Below are 4,024 nucleotides of genomic sequence, written 5' to 3'. Positions count from 1 at the left end.
GCACCTGTAGTACCACCTACTCAGGAGGCTGAGGCAGGAGAATTGCTGGAACCCGGGAGGCAGAGGTTGTAGTGAGCTGAGATCGTGCCACTGCACTCCAGCCTGGTGACAGAGCGAGACTCCGTCTCAAAAAATAATAATAATAATAAAAAGGTGTACTTCCCCAGTGATATGAAATGGGTGGCCTCCTTCGTTCCCCTCCCCATCCCAGGCACAAGCGGCTACAGTTACCTGTTTTCTTTTACTTCTTCTGTGGTAAAATATACATAACATTTACCACCTTAACCATTTTATTTATTCTTTTTTATTTTAGACGGAGTCTTGCTCTGTCCCCAGGCTGGAGTGCAGTGGTGAGATCTCGGCTCACTGCAACCTCCGCCTCCCATGTTCAAGTGATTCTCCTGCCTCAGCCTCCCAAGTAGCTGGGACTACAGATGCCTGCCAGCACGCCAGGCTAATTTTTGTATTTTTAGTAGAGACGGGGTTTCACCGTGTTGGCTAGGCTGGTCTCTAATTCCTGTCCTCAAGTGATCCACTCACCTCAGCCTTCCCAAGTGCTGGGATTACAGGTGTGAGCCCTTAACCATTTAAATTGTACACCGGCCCTTAATCATTTTAAATTGTACAGTTCAGTGGCATTAGATTCATAATGTTGTGTAACCAGCACCACCATCCACCTCCATAACCCTTTAATATTGTAAAACTGAAACTCTATGTCTACTAAATAGTAAGTCCCCATTCTCCCCATCCCCTAACCTGTGGCAACACCATTCTACTCTCTCTCTTTATGATTTTGACTACTGTAAGTTCTTCAGATAAATGCAATCACAGAGGATTTGTCTTGTTTTGTTGTTGTTTCAGAGACAGGCCCACACTCTGTTGCCCAGGCTGGAGTGCAATGCCACAATCACAGCTCGCTGCAGCCTTGAACTCCTGGACTCAAGCAATCCTCCCACTTCAGCCTCCCAGTAACTAGGACTACAGGCACCCGCCACCACGCCTGGCTAAATTAGTTGTCCTTTGGTGACTGTCTTATTTCATTTAGCATATGTCCTCAAAGTTCATCCATGTTGTAACAAGTGCCAGAATTTCCTTCCTTTTGTAGACTGACCAGTGTTTCCTTTTATATATAATCACAATTTGCTTTATTCACCCATCAATGGACAGCTGAGTTGCTTCCACGTGTTAGCTGTTGTGCATAATGCTGCTCTGAACACAGGTGTGCAAATATCTCTTCAAGACCCTGTTTTCAATTCGAGTATATACCCAGAAGTGATGACAATTCTCTTTAATTTTTTGAAGACCCTCTATACTATCTTCCACAGTAGATGCAGCATTTTCTTTTCTTTTCTTTTCTTTTTGAGATGAAGTCTCAATCTGTCGCCCAGGCTGGAGTACAATGGCACCATCTCGGCTCACTGCAACATCGGCCTCCCGGGTTCAGGTGATTCTCCTGCCTCAGCCTCCCGAGTAGATGGGATTACAGGCACCCACCACCATGCCCAGCTAATTTTTTTTTTTTTTTTTTTTTGTATTTTTAGTAGAGACAGGGTTTCGCCATGTTGGCCAGGCTGGTCTCAAACTCCTGACCTCAGGTGATCCACCCGCCTCAGCCTGCCAAAGTGCTGGGATTACAGGCGTGAGCCCCCATATTTTTTATTTTTTACCTTTCTCCCTAGACTATTCAGCAGAATGTACCATTTTACATCCCTACCAACAACACACAAGTGTTCCAATTTCTCCACATCCTCACGGACACTTGTTATTTTCTGAAGTTTTTGTTTAATGGTAGCCATACTAATGAATGGGAGGTGATATCTCATGGTAGTTTTGATTTGCATTTGTCTTTTCATTATCTGACACCGTTAGTAAAATAGCACAAAATAGCCATTTACAAAATGTCCCAGAAGCCAGAGAACCTGGGGGTTTCTGGACCACTCAAATAGACCCCCATCGGAGCCGAAAGAGTCTACTGCAGAGCCCTGCCCTGCAGGTGGCTACTAGAACGGGGGATCTAAAGCCTAATGAGTGCCAGCACAGTGCCCAGACACTGGATGCTGATCAGTACGGACACTGGAGCAGCCACGAGGCAGAGCATGCGGCAAATGAGGAAACAAAGAAAGTACTTCTTATTGAGATGAACAAAAAGCACCCTTGTTGGTCCAGGGGTTGAGAGGGAACATGTATTTGTCAGGAGAAAATAAGATGACCGTGAAGGAGTCACTCCAGCTGTAACAAACACCGACATCACCCTCTCAGCATGGCCTTCAATGCCTTGGACACCAAAGCAGCATGAATGCGATGTCACCTGGTAGATGACACTTGTGGGGTTGTGAAGGATCCCCAGAACAATGGTTCCAAGGTAAGGGTTACAGAATGTGTCACTGTGCTCCTTGGCACAAACTCTCAGAACGACTAAGATAGAAAGGCTACCAAGAAAGACAGGCCAGGCACAGTGGCTCACGCCTGTAATCCCAGCACTTTGGGAGGCCGAGGCGTGTGGATCACCTGAGATCAGGAGTTCAAGACCAGCCTGACCAACATGGTGAAACCCCATGTCTACTAAAAATACAAAATTATCCAGATGTGGCATCAGGTGCCTATAATCCCAGCTACTCAGGAGTCTGAGGCAGGAGAATCGCTTGAACCCAAGAGGTGGAGGTTTCAGTGAGCTGAGATCACACCACTGCACTCCAGCCTAGACAACAGAGCGAAATTCGCTTTGAAAAAAAAAAAGCTGTCAAGGAAGAGAGTCTGGTCCAAGGATCAGAATTATACCTTCCCTCCTCTTCAACAGAAGTGTGCTTTTCACTTATTCATTCAACAAGCATGTTCAAGGACTGTGACATTTCCACGTTGAACTTGACATTTCCAATTCAACGTTTGCGAAGGGCACTCTGGGTCTCTTGTGATAATCAGTGTGATATCTGGGGCATGAGGGAATCAGTAAATGCCACCCTCAAATGTGCCACTTTGGCATAAGAATTATTTTGTGACAAAGTCATTTGAGTTCCTGAAATCCCTTGTCTGCCTAAAAGCAGAAGTTCCCAAAAGAACTCAATTGCCATAAATCCCCTCCCCAGGAGTACCTCTAATCTTCCCTTCTCAGAGACAAGACTCAGCACCACGCCCAGGCAGACACTGGTACAAACTATTCCATCTCACATTTATTCTCCTAAGGGCTCACTTATATTTCCAAAATGTCATTTGCTTTTCCCTAAGTGCCCCTTCCCTCCCTCTCTTTCTCCTGCTAAGTTGGATATAGTATCTAGACTCCAACTTCTACCCCTTTGACTTACTCATCTCCAAATGCTCCCATGTGCATGCATGATACACATGCTAATAAACTTTTTTTTTCCTGCCTATTAATCTGTCTTCCATTAGTCTAATTTACAGAGCCCCAGCCAGAGAACCTGGAAGAGTAGAAGAAAAAGATTTATTTTCCTTCCCTACAGGCACAAACCGTTATCTGTTCACCAACCAATTTCCTCTTCTTCCCAGGCATTGCAGGACTTCATTTCCCAGCCTCCTCTGCAGTTAAGTGTGGCCATATGACTGAGTTCCAGCCAATGGAACATGAGCAGAAGCAACCTGTGCTGCTTCCCAGCACATGAAAAGTTTGTGTGTGTGTGTGTGTGTGTGTGTGTGTGTATGTTCATTCCTCCATGTTCTTCACCCTCAGACAGCTTGATGTGAACAAACATGGTGACCCTGGAAGCAACATGCTGAAGATAACAGAGCCATAAGATGGCAGGATCCTGGGTCCAAGAATCAGTGCTGAGAGCCACAGTATGTGGCCACAGCTGGCCACAGTATGCACTTTGAACTACCTATCATGTATAAGCAGGATATACTTTGAGGTTTATTTGTTACAGAAGCTAACATTGCCTTAAGTAAAGCCCTTTAGAAGATATATTTAACCACTACAAGAAAATATAATTCTGGCCAGACATGGTGACTCATGCCTGTAATCCCAGCCCTTTGGGAGGCAGAGGCAGGTGAATCACTTGAGCCTAGGAGTTCA

The 4,024-nt window shown here is 45.4% G+C and overlaps 1 pseudogene; it reads left to right on the top strand.

The window, feature by feature from the left end:
- Positions 1–2,296: 2,296 nt before the first annotated feature.
- LOC105539854 overlaps positions 2,297–4,024 on the top strand; it is a 43,115-nt pseudogene continuing 41,387 nt past the window's right edge.

Source organism: Mandrillus leucophaeus, unplaced genomic scaffold (assembly GCF_000951045.1).
Source record: "Mandrillus leucophaeus isolate KB7577 unplaced genomic scaffold, Mleu.le_1.0 Scaffold21, whole genome shotgun sequence".
In the NCBI taxonomy this organism is placed as follows: Eukaryota; Metazoa; Chordata; class Mammalia; order Primates; family Cercopithecidae; genus Mandrillus; species Mandrillus leucophaeus.
The sequence above is the reverse complement of the archived record's forward strand: the minus strand, read 5'-3'. Positions and strand labels throughout refer to the sequence as shown.